The sequence below is a fragment of the Sciurus carolinensis genome, chromosome 6, assembly GCF_902686445.1.
Source record: "Sciurus carolinensis chromosome 6, mSciCar1.2, whole genome shotgun sequence".
In the NCBI taxonomy this organism is placed as follows: domain Eukaryota; kingdom Metazoa; phylum Chordata; class Mammalia; order Rodentia; family Sciuridae; genus Sciurus; species Sciurus carolinensis.
This window is the reverse complement of record NC_062218.1, coordinates 1,299,188-1,314,696: the sequence shown is the minus strand read 5'-3', so window position 1 is coordinate 1,314,696 and position 15,509 is coordinate 1,299,188.

Sequence of the window (15,509 nt, the reverse complement as noted above, 5' to 3'; positions counted from 1 at the left end):
CATTTGTCGTTGGGGCTGAACGTCTCTGAACTTATGCAATATGGATTCCGTGTTGTAATGGCCTCGTGCTGGGGTCTTCGGGGAACACATTGTTTTCAGCAAGACAAAGCAAATTGCAGGGGCCCCGAAGGGCTTCGTGCGGTACACGGAAATACATTTAAGCTGACACAGTGGCTCCAAGGATCTCCTGTTACATCTCACTGAACAGTGGGCTCCGCCCACCCTAATACCACAGGCCACATCCAAGCAGGAGGAGGCTGCGGGAGAGGACGCACGGCCCGCCAGGCGGGCACTGGGTGGCCCATGACCTGTCCTCAGCAGCAGGAGAACAGCGAGGGCTGTCCTGGGCCGGTCTCACGCCCAAGGGCAGCACACACAGCCCCCTGCAGCACCTGGGCCCCAAACTCCCTGGGCTCCAGGCCCCATGCGCACTGGGCATGAGGCTGGCAGCCTCTGTCTCAGCCTCCACATGCACAGAACAAGGGGTGAGGCCAGGTGCCCAGAGGCCCTTCCAAGTCTGTGCCTAACTCTGCTCTGAGGCCGGGGCGGCTGCAGCACCCTCTCCAGGGCTGCTCTTCACCTCGTGACCCCGCTGCTCCCACCTCCTGTCCCCCGGTGCCAGTGCTGAGGGACCCAGGAGGGCCAGGAAAAGCCGCTGCCTGAGCACCCACATGGGGACAGGCCTGGGATGGCCATGACCTTGAGTGGCTGCCCTGGTGACCACGCTCTCACTGTGAAGCCGGCCACACCCACTGAACTCCAAGTGTAGTGACCACAGTGACCGCTGCGGATCAGCCACTGGGTGGACGGAGGTGCAGAGTCTGGAGGAGGAGCCGGAGTTGGGTGGGGACAGAGAGGAAAGAGGGGCCACCAAGACCACAGACAGAGGGGGACAGAGAGGAAAGGGAACCTGAGACACCAAGGCCACAGAGAGAGAGGACAGAGAGGAAAGGGGACATGAGACACCAAGGCCACAGAGAGAGGGGGACAGAGAGGAAAGGGGACCTGAGACACCAAGGCCACAGAGAGAGAGGACAGAGAGGAAAGGGGACCTGAGACACCAAGGCCACAGAGAGAGGGGGACAGAGAGAAAGGGGACCTGAGACACCAAGGCCACAGAGAGAGGGGACAGAGAGGAAAGGGGACCTGAGACACCAAGGCCACAGAGAGAGGGGACAGAGAGGAAAGGGGACCTGAGACACCAAGGCCACAGAGAGAGGGGACAGAGAGGAAAGGGGACCTGAGACACCAAGGCCACAGAGAGAGAGGGACAGAGAGGAAAGGGGACCTGAGACACCAAGGCCACAGAGAGAGGGGACAGAGAGGAAAGGGGACCTGAGACACCAAGGCCACAGAGAGAGGGGACAGAGAGGAAAGGGGACCTGAGACACCAAGGCCACAGAGAGAGGGACAGAGAGGAAAGGGGACCTGAGACACCAAGGCCACAGAGAGAGGGGACAGAGAGGAAAGGGGACCTGAGACACCAAGGCCACAGAGAGAGGGGGACAGAGAGGAAAGGGGACCTGAGACACCAAGGCCACAGAGAGAGGGGACAGAGAGGAAAGGGGACCTGAGACACCAAGGCCACAGAGAGAGGGGACAGAGAGGAAAGGGGACCTGAGACACCAAGGCCACAGAGAGAGGGGACAGAGAGGAAAGGGGACCTGAGACACCAAGGCCACAGAGAGAGGGGACAGAGAGGAAAGGGGACCTGAGACACCAAGGCCACAGAGAGAGAGGACAGAGAGGAAAGGGGGCTGAGACACCAAGGCCACAGAGAGAGGGGACAGAGAGGAAAGGGGACCTGAGACACCAAGGCCACAGAGAGAGGGGACAGAGAGGAAAGGGGACCTGAGACACCAAGGCCACAGAGAGAGGGACAGAGAGGAAAGGGGACCTGAGACACCAAGGCCACAGAGAGAGGGGACAGAGAGGAAAGGGGACCTGAGACACCAAGGCCACAGAGAGAGGGGACAGAGAGGAAAGGGGACCTGAGACACCAAGGCCACAGAGAGAGGGGACAGAGAGGAAAGGGGACCTGAGACACCAAGGCCACAGAGAGAGGGACAGAGAGGAAAGGGGACCTGAGACACCAAGGCCACAGAGAGAGGGGACAGAGAGGAAAGGGGACCTGAGACACCAAGGCCACAGAGAGAGGGACAGAGAGGAAAGGGGACCTGAGACACCAAGGCCACAGAGAGAGGGGACAGAGAGGAAAGGGGACCTGAGACACCAAGGCCACAGAGAGAGGGACAGAGAGGAAAGGGGACCTGAGACACCAAGGCCACAGAGAGAGGGGGACAGAGAGGAAAGGGGACCTGAGACACCAAGGCCACAGAGAGAGGGGGACAGAGAGGAAAGGGGACCTGAGACACCAAGGCCACAGAGAGAGGGGACAGAGAGGAAAGGGGACCTGAGACACCAAGGCCACAGAGAGAGGGGACAGAGAGGAAAGGGGACCTGAGACACCAAGGCCACAGAGAGAGGGGACAGAGAGGAAAGGGGACCTGAGACACCAAGGCCACAGAGAGAGGGGGACAGAGAGGAAAGGGGACCTGAGACACCAAGGCCACAGAGAGAGAGGACAGAGAGGAAAGGGGACATGAGACACCAAGGCCACAGAGAGAGGGGACAGAGAGGAAAGGGGACCTGAGACACCAAGGCCACAGAGAGAGAGGACAGAGAGGAAAGGGGACCTGAGACACCAAGGCCACAGAGAGAGGGGGACAGAGAGGAAAGGGGACCTGAGACACCAAGGCCACAGAGAGAGAGGGACAGAGAGGAAAGGGGACATGAGACACCAAGGCCACAGAGAGAGGGGGACAGAGAGGAAAGGGGACCTGAGACACCAAGGCCACAGAGAGAGGGGGACATAGAGGAAAGGGGACCTGAGACACCAAGGCCACAGAGAGAGGGGACAGAGAGGAAAGGGGAACCTGAGACACCAAGGCCACAGAGAGAGGGGGACAGAGAGGAAAGGGGACCTGAGACACCAAGGCCACAGAGAGAGAGGGACAGAGAGGAAAGGGGACCTGAGACACCAAGGCCACAGAGAGAGGGGACAGAGAGGAAAGGGGGCTGAGACACCAAGGCCACAGAGAGAGGGGACAGAGAGGAAAGGGGACCTGAGACACCAAGGCCACAGAGAGAGGGGACAGAGAGGAAAGGGGACCTGAGACACCAAGGCCACAGAGAGAGGGGACAGAGAGGAAAGGGGACCTGAGACACCAAGGCCACAGAGAGAGGGGACAGAGAGGAAAGGGGACCTGAGACACCAAGGCCACAGAGAGAGGGGACAGAGAGGAAAGGGGACCTGAGACACCAAGGCCACAGAGAGAGGGGACAGAGAGGAAAGGGGACCTGAGACACCAAGGCCACAGAGAGAGGGGACAGAGAGGAAAGGGGACCTGAGACACCAAGGCCACAGAGAGAGGGGACAGAGAGGAAAGGGGACCTGAGACACCAAGGCCACAGAGAGAGGGGACAGAGAGGAAAGGGGACCTGAGACACCAAGGCCACAGAGAGAGGGGACAGAGAGGAAAGGGGACCTGAGACACCAAGGCCACAGAGAGAGGGGACAGAGAGGAAAGGGGACCTGAGACACCAAGGCCACAGAGAGAGGGGACAGAGAGGAAAGGGGACCTGAGACACCAAGGCCACAGAGAGAGGGACAGAGAGGAAAGGGGACCTGAGACACCAAGGCCACAGAGAGAGGGGACAGAGAGGAAAGGGGACCTGAGACACCAAGGCCACAGAGAGAGGGGACAGAGAGGAAAGGGGACCTGAGACACCAAGGTCACAGAGAGAGGGGACAGAGAGGAAAGGGGACTGAGACACCAAGGCCACAGAGAGAGGGACAGAGAGGAAAGGGGACCTGAGACACCAAGGCCACAGAGAGAGGGGACAGAGAGGAAAGGGGACCTGAGACACCAAGGCCACAGAGAGAGGGGACAGAGAGGAAAGGGGACCTGAGACACCAAGGCCACAGAGAGAGGGGGACAGAGAGGAAAGGGGACCTGAGACACCAAGGCCACAGAGAGAGGGGGACAGAGAGGAAAGGGGACCTGAGACACCAAGGCCACAGAGAGAGGGGACAGAGAGGAAAGGGGGCTGAGACACCAAGGCCACAGAGAGAGAGGGACAGAGAGGAAAGGGGACCTGAGACACCAAGGCCACAGAGAGAGGGGACAGAGAGGAAAGGGGACCTGAGACACCAAGGCCACAGAGAGAGGGGGACAGAGAGGAAAGGGGACCTGAGACACCAAGGCCACAGAGAGAGGGACAGAGAGGAAAGGGGGCTGAGACACCAAGGCCACAGATAGAGAGGGACAGAGAGGAAAGGGGACCTGAGACACCAAGGCCACAGAGAGAGGGGACAGAGAGGAAAGGGGACCTAGACACCAAGGCCACAGAGAGAGGGGACAGAGAGGAAAGGGGACCTGAGACACCAAGGCCACAGAGAGAGGGGACAGAGAGGAAAGGGGACCTAAGACACCAAGGCCACAGAGAGAGGGGGACAGAGAGGAAAGGGGACCTGAGACACCAAGGCCACAGAGAGAGGGGACAGAGAGGAAAGGGGGCTGAGACACCAAGGCCACAGAGAGAGGGACAGAGAGGAAAGGGGACCTGAGACACCAAGGCCACAGAGAGAGGGGACAGAGAGGAAAGGGGACCTAAGACACCAAGGCCACAGAGAGAGGGCGACAGAGAGGAAAGGGGACCTGAGACACCAAGGCCACAGAGAGAGGGGACAGAGAGGAAAGGGGACCTAAGACACCAAGGCCACAGAGAGAGGGCGACAGAGAGGAAAGGGGACCTGAGACACCAAGGCCACAGAGAGAGGTGACAGGGAGGAAAGGGGACCTGAGACACCAAGGCCACAGAGAGAAGGACAGAGAGGAAAGGGGACCTGAGACACCAAGGCCACAGAGAGAGGGACAGAGAGGAAAGGGGACCTGAGACACCAAGGCCACAGAGAGAGTGGGACAGAGAGGAAAGGGGACCTGAGACACCAAGGCCACAGAGAGAGGGACAGAGAGGAAAGGGGACCTGAGACACCAAGGTCACAGAGAGAGGGACAGAGAAAAAGGGGACTGAGACACCAAGGCCACAGAGAGAGTGACAGAGAGGAAAGGGGACCTTAGACACCAAGGCCACAGAGAGAGGGGACAGAGAGGAAAGGGGACCTGAGACACCAAGGCCACAGAGAGCGGACAGAGAGGAAAGGGGACCTTAGACACCAAGGCCACAGAGAGAGGGGACAGAGAGGAAAGGGGACCTGAGACAAAAAGGCCACAGAGAGAGGGGACAGAGAGGAAAGGGGACCTGAGACACCAAGGTCACAGAGAGAGGGGACAGAGAGGAAAGGGGACCTGAGACACCAAGGTCACAGAGAGAGGGGGACAGAGAGGAAAGGGGACCTGAGACACCAAGGCCACAGAGAGAGGGGGACAGAGAGGAAAGGGGACCTGAGACACCAAGGCCACAGAGAGAGGGACAGAGAGGAAAGGAGACCTGAGACACCAAGGCCACAGAGAGAGGGGACTGAGAGGAAAGGAGACCTGAGACACCAAGGTCACAGAGAGAGGGGACAGAGAGGAAAGGGGACCTGAGACACCAAGGCCACAGAGAGAGGGACAGAGAAGGAAAGGGGGCTGAGACACCAAGGCCACAGAGAGAGAGGGCAGAGAGGAAAGGGGACATTAGTCACCAATGCCACAGAGAGAGGGACAGCGAGGAAAGGGAACCTGAGACACCAAGGCCACAGAGAGAGAGGACAGAGAGGAAAGGGGGTTGAGACACCAAGGCCACAGAGAGAGGGACAGAGAGGAAAGGGGACCTGAGACACCAAGGCCACAGAGAGAGAGGACAGAGAGGAAAGGGGACCTGAGACACCAAGGCCACAGAGAGAGAGGGACAGAGAGGAAAGGGGACCTGAGACACCAAGGCCACAGAGAGAGGGGACAGAGAGGAAAGGGGGCTGAGACACCAAGGCCACAGAGAGAGGGGGACAGAGCGGAAAGGGGACCTGAGACACCAAGGCCAGAGAGAGAGAGGACAGAGAGGAAAGGGGGGCTGAGACACCAAGGCCACAGAGAGAGGGGACAGAGAGGAAAGGGGGCTGAGACACCAAGGCCACAGAGAGAGGGACAGAGAGGAAAGGGGACCTGAGACACCAAGGCCACAGAGAGAGGGACAGAGCGGAAAGGGGACCTGAGACACCAAGGCTACAGAGAGAGGGGGACAGAGAGGAAAGGGGGCTGAGACACCAAGGCCACAGAGAGAGGGTACAGAGAGGAAAGGGGACATGAGACACCAGGAAACAGAGAGAGGGGACAGAGAGGAAAGAGGACCTGAGACACCAAGGCCACAGAGAGAGGGGACAGAGAGGAAAGGGGAACTGAGACACCAAGGCCACAGAGAGAGAGGACAGAGAAGAAAGGGGACCTGAGACACCAAGGCCACAGAGAGAGGGGACAGAGAGCAAAGGGGACCTGAGACACCAAGGCCACAGAGAGAGGGGGACAGAGAGGAAAGGGGGGCTGAGACACCAAGGCCACAGAGAGCGAGTACAGAGAGGAAAGGGGGGCTGAGACACCAAGGCCACAGAGAGAGAGGACAGAGAGGAAAGGGGGGTGAGACACCAAGGCCACAGAGAGAGGGGACCTAGAGGAAAGGGGACCTTAGACACCAAGGCCAGAGAGAGAGGGGACAGAGAGGAAAGGGGACTGAGACACCAAGGCCACAGAGAGAGGGGACAGAGAGGAAAGGGGACCTGAGACACCAAGGCCACAGAGAGGGGCCAGGGCTGTGATGGGGGAGGACCTGGCTACAGGGTGAGGCTCCGGGGCAGGTAGAACGTGCTTCCCTAGAGCCATTGAGCACTTCCACAGAGCAAGAGAGAAAGGCCAGGACTTGAGGAAGATAGGCCTCCCTTCCTGCCCTCGTCCAGCTCAGAGCCCTGGCTCAGGATAGCTCACCCTCAAGTGTCCAGAGCCAGAGTCCAACAGGAGGTCTCTTACGTGGCCAGGTCTGGGGTCCACTAATGGCCCCTCACATGGCCATTCCTGGGGTTCATGGATGTCCCCTCACATGGCCATTCCTGGGGTTCATGGATGGCCCCTCACATGGTCATTCCTGGGGTTCATGGATGGCCCCTCACATGGCCATTCCTGGGTTTCATGGATGGCCCCTCACATGGTCAGGCCTGGGGTTCATGGATGTCCCCTCACATGGTGAGGCCTGGGGTTCATGGATGTCCCCTCACATGGTGAGGCCTGGGGTTCATGGATGTCCCCTCACATGGTCAGGCCTGGTGTTCATGGATATCCCCTCACATGGTCAGGCCTGGGGTTCATGGATGTCCCCTCACATGGCCATTCCTGGGGTTCATGGATGTCTCCTCACATGGTAATTCCTGGGGTTCATAGATGTCCCCTCACATGGCCATTCCTGGGGTTCATAGATGTCCCCTCACGTGGCCATTCCTGGGGTTCATGGATGGCCCCTCACATGGCCATTCCTGGGGTTCATGGATGGCCCCTCACATGGCCATTCCTGGGGTTCATGGATGGCCCCTCACATGGCCATTTCTGGGGTTCATGGATGGTCCCTCACGTGGCCAGGCCTGGGGTTCATGGATGTCCCCTCACGTGGCCAGGCCTGGGATTCATGGATTTCCTCTCACGTGGCCAGGCCTGGGGTTCATGGATGGCCCCTCACATGGTCAGCCGGGGGTTCATGGATGTCCCCTCACATGGCCAGGCCTGGAGTCCATCGACAGCCCTTCATGTGGCGAATTTGTGTCCACAGATGGGCCCTCCTGTGGCCTGGCCTGGGGTCAATGGCTGTGTCTGCACATGTCCAGGCCTGGGGTCCACAGATGGGCCCTCCCGTGACCAGGTCTGGGGTCCCTGGTGGCTCTCAGGACTATGTGAGCTGTGCAGTTCCCAGGGCCGGGAGCCCAGGGGGGCCTCAGCCATGTTCATCAGACAGAGCTCCGTGTGTTTGGCAGGGAGTATTCACACGTGTGTTCACGTGAGGAGTGTGCCTGTGTGTGTGACGTATGCAGGCGCCTGTGGTGTGCACACACACGTGAGCACAAGTGCTCGTAACTGCGTGTGTGCACAGGTGCACACTCAGTGCTTGTGTGTGTGCGTGCGTGTGCCCACCTGGTTCAGAATGACCACCAGGCACAGGGGAGCGGGGACGGGTCCCAGGAAAGGGCTATGTTTCCAAGCAGCCTGGGTTCTCCTCAGGGCAACAAAAGACCAATTCTGTGCAGGGTGTCAGGTGGCAGGTGGGTCAGGAGGGTGGCGTGGGGCTCGGCAGAGGGTCCAGCAAGACAAGGTGTGGGGTAGGGAGGCGACCTGCTGGGGGGGGCTCCGGCTTCCCTGCAGCCCCTCCCCCACATGACAGGCCTCTCCTCCCGGCCCACACAGAACAGGGAGGCCTCTCCCTCCCAGCCAGGGGATCTCAACTTCACATCGGATGAGTCAGAGTGGACAGGAGGCAGGCTAGACATGAGGAGAACTGGCTCCCTCAGGAACAGCCAAGTGGGAGTGCCCAGCACTGGCCGCCATCAGGAGAGAGGGTACCACGGCGTGCAGCTGCAGCAGATGTGGGTCTGCGGTCAGTATGGCTCAGCTACCCGCTGTGCGTCCTTCCACAGAGCAAAGGCGAAACACCAGACCTCCTCATCCGAAGGAGGCCTGGACGTGGGAGAGAGGAGAGGAGCAGGAAGCGGAATGCCCGCTGCCCGGAGGCTATTCTTGACTCCCGCCAGTTCTCAATGGCCTAAGTTCACTCACAGAGCTGACTTCGGCAGTTCTGCTCGTCTGGGCCTCACCCTTGGGCTCCAAGGACCCCAACTGGCAGCAGAGCCTGGGAGACCATGGACCAGACTCAGCTTTGGCAGGTGCCCTGTGGGGACAGGTACAGAGCCAGCCTCAGGCAGCACAGGAGGGGTGATCCGAGACCTCACTTCTTCCCTACCCCCTTGGCCCCTCCTCTGCCCACTGCCACTCACGCTGCCCCTTCTCCCTCTCTAAAGCCCAGGGCCACAGGGTAGTGCAGCCCATGGTCACTCTGACCCCCTCATGCCCAAACCTCATGGTCAGCTCAGGACTCAAAGGCAATGGCAGGGTGGGGCACCTCAGGCACCGTGGGGACCTCGGTGTGTGGATCATGGGTGTGAACCACGTGTGGGTCACACGCGTGAGTCACGGATGAATCACACATGAGTCTGCTTGTGTGGGTCATGGTTGTGTAAATTGTGTATGACTCGTGTATGTGTGACTCCTGTGTATTTAAACCATGCACATGAATCACTTGTGCTCATGTGGATTGGGTGCGAATGGCACGTGTGAACCGTGTGTGCATCATGCACGGATAGAGTGTGGCTCTGGCAGATCATGTGTGTGTTCAGCCTGGCTTGCAGAACTGTGTCCTTTTGGCACCTGCTCATTCCTGTTCGATGACATGGTTGTCTCTGATGCTTTTTTTTCTTTTTCTTTTTTTTTTTTTTTTTTTTGCAGTGCGGGGCTTGAGCCCAGGACCTTGGACGTGCCAGGCAAGCACTCTGCCGTTGAGCCAATCCCCAGCCCTTCCGATGCTTTCTTGGGATGTGACTGGGACAGAGCGTGCCCAGCCTGGAGCCCTGTGTGCTCCAACTCTGATCCCCGAGGTGCAGTCTCACCTCAGTGCAGGCAGCGGCTGCTTCTGGTGTGAACCGACTCCCCCTGAACCTGGTGCCCCTCCTGCAGATTCCTCGCAGTCCACTGGGGCATGGTCCAGGCTGGGGAGGACAGCAGATGCTCAGGTCTGCCACCACCCCTGAGCCCACTCATGCACCCTGGCTGGACACACAGGCCCCTTGGGGACCACAATTTCAACTCCTCCAATCGACCCAAAGGTGCGGAGGGCAGCAGGGCTTGTGGAGAGAGCTCTGTGCATCAAGGGGCAGGCCCCTGGGAAGTGGGAGATGGGCTGGCCGTTGGCTACGTGGATCGTGACCTCCCTGAGCAGGCGGAGCCCTGTTCCTCGGGAGGAGACTTCAGGTCACACGCAGCCAGGAAGCCCTGCTGCTGCGTCCTCGTATTGCAGTTTCTGTGAGCTCAGGAGGGACTCAGGCCTCGCAGGCTGCAGCCCATCCCCTCCAGGTTCTGCAGGGACAGGCCAGGGCAGGTTCCCTCTGTGGCTTCTGGCAGCGGTCACTTCCTGGCAGCAGCTTCCACACCCCTCCACCCCCTGCCTACTGGGCCCCCAGCCGCAGTGGCTCTGGTAGCATGAGCAAGCTGCAGAGGTGTGGGAACCAGCCAGCCCAGCCCTGCTTTTCTGACTAACCCAGAGGACTGCCTCCTGTGGCCAGACTGTGGCCAGACATCACCTTCAGGAAGGGGTCCCTGGGTCCAGCCCAACCCCGTTGGGGGATTACCCAAGGAAAGACCACAGGAACTCGGAGTCTTGGTCGCCACCCGAGGACGGGCTTCAGGGCAAGGCCAGGCCTCCCCAGCCCCAGAAGCGGAGGTTTCCCCCTCAGAGGCCGGCCACCGAGCTGTCAGGACCTAGCTGGTGACTGCCACAGTGGCCACTCTGATGAAGCCTGGCGTGGTGTGGAGACAGCGGGCACACTGGCCTCCCTGCAGCTTGCAACTCGGCGAGGAGACCTGCTCCACAGATGCACAAGGCTTTCCAGGTGGCGAGGGTGTGGTCTTGGTCCACCCGGGCCTCTGTGTGGGTGCCAAGGCAGAGTGCTCAGGCAGCACACTCCGCTTCTCACAACCTCGGGGCCCAGAAGTCCAAGATCACGGTTCTGGTCAATTTGGCTCCGGGTAAAAGCCCTCCTCCTGGTTCGCAGGTGGCCCCCTCTCCGCATCCTCAGCAGGTGGAGAGCAAGCCCCCTCCTGAGTCGGGACGTGCTTCCTCTACAAGCACTGGTTCCATCACGAGGGCTCCGAATCACCGTCCAATGGCCGCCTCTCGGCACCCTTGCCTGGGCAGGGTCTCCCTGGGAGCCTGGGGCTGCAGGAGTGCGGGGGTCCATCCCTAGAGCGGTCGGGGGTCCTAGGTGGATGGGAGGTGTCGGCATGGTGGAGAAACAGCACGCAGACACACCACACACAGAGGCTAAATCTGTCTTTATTTTTTTCTACCAGCCTTTTAATAGATATTTTTCTTTAGTAATGATTATATCATTTTATGGTTAGTTTAGAATAAGAAAAACCTTCAAAAGTACAATCTTTGCTTTTTCTCAAAGTACACATTCCCTCCGTATGACAGCCCAGACGGAAACAACCTTATTTCCCAGCTAGATTAAAGCAACCTCGTCTCCCAGCTAAACTGAGGGCACCATGATCTGCCAGCCTTCAACCTTCAGAACAAACATGTCACTAGATTTTCTGAGAAACCACCGCCACCATGAACTCCAGTGTTTAACAGTGAAAAGTTTTCTTACTATTATTAAAGGGCAAAGAAATCAACTTGTAGTTTATAGTCTATTCTATTTCATGTAATGGCGAACTACAATCTTATTCTGATTCTCAAAGAATTAGACTAAACATAGGAAAAACACAAATTATATTTATGACTGATCTAAATATTTGTATTATGTAAAGTATCTCTAAAATCAACCATTAAAACTAGGAAAGCAACAAAGGCTAAACACCGCACCCGAGCTCAGAGGATGCCTCTTTACCATCCATTATTATACTAAAGCAATCACAGGCTCCTCTTAACTCAATTGTTTATTTTCATATATTTTATCTATGTATTACTGCTGAATCTTCATTGTGCACTACTTTGTGTCCTAATACAGTAAAACCTTTCCAATGTTTTACAATAAGTTTCTAATGATATATCGATTATTAATATTAAAAATATTAATTAATATTAAAAAGCCAGAGGACTGGGAGGCCGGCTCCTCTGACTGGAGAAGAGGAGCTTCCCAGGGTCTGAGAGACGCCACCCACGGGACAGGCTGAGGCCCAGAGAGCGAGGGCCATGACGCACCAAGCTCAGGGACAAAGAAATCAGCCCTGGGCTCAGCCAGCTTCTGCCCTGGGCGGAAGAGCAGGTGGCTTCTCGGCCTCTGCACTCCCGCAGGAGACCCTGATAGAGCCACAGACGCAGAGCGTCAGCCAGCACGACACTCACTGGGGAAAATCCTCAGCAAGCCCTCTGGCTTCACTTACGCGCCATCCCTAAACATCGCCAGCCTTGGAGGTCGCAGGGCTGGGCAGAGCAGGACCAGCCTCCCGGGAGCTCACTGCAGGTCAGACCTCCATCCTGGGGGCTCTGAGGGCGACAGGGGCCTAGGCTACCTGCAGGGACAAGGGACCTCGGCCTTCAGCATATCTGCGTGTGAACTTGACTGGATGTGATGCCCCTGGGTCCTGAGCGCCACTGCAGGGAGAGGGTCCCCTGGGGCAGGTGAGGGAACTCATGCTCGTGAAGGGACAGGGCCTAGGCAGGCAGTGCAGGGACCAGCCCAGGCCCAAGAGTGGCCATGCTGGGAGGGCCCAGCTGGCTGGCTCAGCCCGAGGGAGCCCTGGGCCGCCTCCCCAGCCTGCCCAGCCCTCTCCCAGCTGCGGGCCCTCAGACTGGTGGAGACCGGCTGGTGGCCCATCCTGCAGTGGCAGGGCTGCTGTAGGGCCAGCAGGGGCAGATGGAAGCCCGTGGGCAGACGGATCTCTAAGGAGTAAGGACTGCCTCCTGCGGGGCACAGGCTCCCGGCACCTCCGGGCTGGAGGGCCTGCCACACCTGCCCTTCCTCCTGCCTCGGTTTGATATTCCAGGCACTGGACTGTCCCTCTGTCCCCCTCAGAACAGGGCTCAGCTCCCGCCAGCTTGTCTGGGTGCAGACGCCCCGGAGAGGCCTGCAGCCAGCCTTACCCACCCGCAGGATCAAACCACCATCAGGCGGGTGGGTGGGTTTCCCCAAGTCCCGTGGCCCCATCAAGCTGATAAAACGTGTCAGCTCAGGAGCACCGACGCTGGGCCTGCATAACCACGGAGCACTGCACACTCCTGCCCACGGCTCCCACGTCCTGGGCAGGGTCTGTCCAGGGCGTCTGCCACAGGGCGGAGCAGCCCACAGGTGGTCACGCCTCATCCCTCTGACCTGGTTTTGGAATCCCAAGGCCTCTGTCACCTCCTTGCTCAAAGCCCAGGAGCGAGCGATGAGCCCCTTGAGGCAGGAGTAGGCCGCCCCCACCCAGGTCCTAGGACCGGCCTGAGGGTCGGCTCGGGCTACGGGGAGGTGGCTGCCGAAGCACAGTGCTACAGGGGACCGTGAGTGGGCAGGAAGGATGCTCCCGGCCTGTGGGGAGAAACAGCCCCGTGATGAATTCCCCACTGATGGGCAGAGGAAGGACCGCGGCCATGGGGAGCCACCCAACACCCACGCTCCTCGAGGGGGAGCTGGAGATGCTGATCTGAGCTGCTCACTCACTCACTCTGTCTCTTCACCTCCCCCACCTGGATCAGGCCGGGCAGGCTGCTGGGGGCTGCCACAGGTGCAGGGGGCTTGCTGCGCAGGGAGCCAGGTGTGCACCCAGGGAGCCGTGCAGGCCTGCCTGCAGATCCCAGCCTACTGGCCAAGCTGCTGCCCCCGGGGCCATCCCTGGGTTCTTCCTGGGCTCAGAGAGCCCCAGGGGAGGGTCCTTCCATGTCTGGTGCCCCTAGTGTAGGTGCCAGGGTGGGAGGCAGGCGAGGGAACGCAATTCTTTCCCTTGAGGGAAGGTCTCACTCCCTCAAGCTGTGGCCCAAAGGAAAGCAGGAGAAGACACCACTCAGTGACATTCTGCAGGTGAGCTTTTCTTTGGAGGGGACAGTTGTAGAGACAGGGATTCCCGACTGGACCTCACAGGTTCCTCCTGAGCTGAGCTGTTTTCTCTGCTGGTGCCCAAGGGTGGTGGGGATGGACTGGGAGACAGCAGACTAACGTGTGAGCGCCTCCCTGTCACCCTGGCTCTGCCAATTGGAGGGGATACACTTCCAACCCATCACATACCCACATACCCACATCCCCAGGGCCGTAGAGGACTGGCCTGGGACCACTCCACAGGCCAGTCTTTAGGGCTGGAGGGACTGCAGCTGCCATCAAGGTGGTTGGCTAATGTCAGGAGCCAGGGACACGGGATACTGCATCCAAGTCAGCAAACTTAGTTCTTGGGACTTGAACTTCACCTGCCTGCTGATGATGGACACTCAGCAAGGCGCCATGTGGGACAAAGGGGACAGTCTGCCTTGGGCGCGTGGAGCCAGGCCAGGGTGGGGCTCACAGAGACTCATGTCCACCCTAGGATCTTCTCAGCTGGTAGGAGAAGCCCCTGCTTACTAGCACTTCATCCGTGAACCGCCAACCTCACCCCTGATGCTTTTGGAGGAACCTGAGACCCTTGTGTTCACAAGTTCCTGGGCGTTGGTGTCCTGGGCAGCCGTGACAACAGTACCGCGGCCTGAACACAGGGCGCTGTGTCCCAGGCTGGAGGCCGTGAGCATCCATCCAGCTCTCCCGCGGCATCATGGGGCTGGCGCCTGTTGGTGTTCCCAGTGAGTGGCCACAACCCTCCCATCTCTGCCTCCATGTCAGGTGGTGTTCCTGGGGGTGTGTCTGTGTCCCCATCTTCCTTTCACGAGGGTGATAATGGCGGAGGGGACCCCTCTGCTCCGACCTGACTAGCTGCCATGACCCGGACGGTGAGCGCCAGCATCCGCCTTCCGGGCTTGGTTCAGCCACGGCCCTGGCGGGCAGGACAGGCCACCTGCTCGTGGCAGTGAGACCATCGGGGACACCATGTTGGGATGAGGTTAGACAGTCGCGCAGGCACAGGGAACCTTTGCTCTTTGCAGCAGGGATGATTCTCTCCCTCCCCACGTTCTGACACGCTTGCTCGTCAGGAGAGCCAGGCACAGCCAAGGAACGTGCGTCTAAGGTACGATTGTCACAGGGAAAACCCGGATGAGCCCTCCAGCTTCCCGCGTTCTTGGTCAACTTAGACCCGCGGTTGGGAGGTCACAGGGCCACGGAGTTCACTATCGTCCCCCACGGGCTGTGTCCCGGGGGTGCTCAGCAGGACGGAGGCCAAGAAGCCTTTTCAGGGAGGGCAGAAAACGCTGGCTCTTCGCTTGGGCCCGCAGACGTCCGCTGGGCACCTGGACCAGCAGGAGAGGCTTGAGCCTCTGCCAGCATCTGCGTCTGCGTCTGTCCTCTGTGCGGGCAGCCTCGGCCCGTCTGCAGGCCCTGCAGGTACCGGCTGCCTGCTGAGCTGGTGCGCGCCTCCCTCCACCCTCTGCTCTCCAGCAGCCGCAGCCGACCCAGCACCTGAGGCCCATGGCACCAGCTGCAGAGCCTCTATCTCCACTGCTTCTGGGACCAGCTGCTGGCCTGGCTCTCCTGGACCTTCAGGAGCAGGAGACCGCCTTCAGAGTCATGCCCCTGGGCCCTGGAAAGACCAGACTCAGCCACACGCCCTGCCCCTCCCCTCTGCAGGGTCCTTCACCCTCTC